Raw genomic sequence first — 707 nt, 5'->3', positions numbered from 1 at the left:
AACACACACACACACACATATATATATATAACATATACATGCATATATATTTATATATATATAAATATATATATACATATATTATATATATACATATATATATATATATAAATATAAATATACATATATACCCACACACTCCCACACACACATACACATATATATATGTACATATACACACCTTACATATATACTAACACACACACACACATATGTATAAATATATATATACACCCACTCACCCACATAAACCCACCCACACACACGTATATATAAATATACACACACACACACATACATATATATATATTTATATATATACATATATACAAATATATGTAGATATAGATATAGATATATATATATATATATATGTTTATATATATACTTACAAACATACAGACATACATACGTATACACACACAAACACACACACACGCATATATATATATATATATATATAAACATACACACACACACACATATATATATATATATAGATACACATATATATATATACATATATACATACATAAATACAGACGTACATACATACATGCATAGATACATAGATACAAACACGAACGCACGCACGCACGAACGCACGCATACATACATACATAATGTATATATATATATATATATATATACTATATATATATATATATATACTATATATATACATACATAAGTACATACATACATAT

The sequence above is a fragment of the Sphaeroforma arctica genome, assembly GCF_001186125.1.
Source record: "Sphaeroforma arctica JP610 unplaced genomic scaffold supercont1.2728, whole genome shotgun sequence".
Classification (NCBI taxonomy): domain Eukaryota; class Ichthyosporea; order Ichthyophonida; genus Sphaeroforma; species Sphaeroforma arctica.
Note: the sequence above shows the minus strand (reverse complement) of the source record.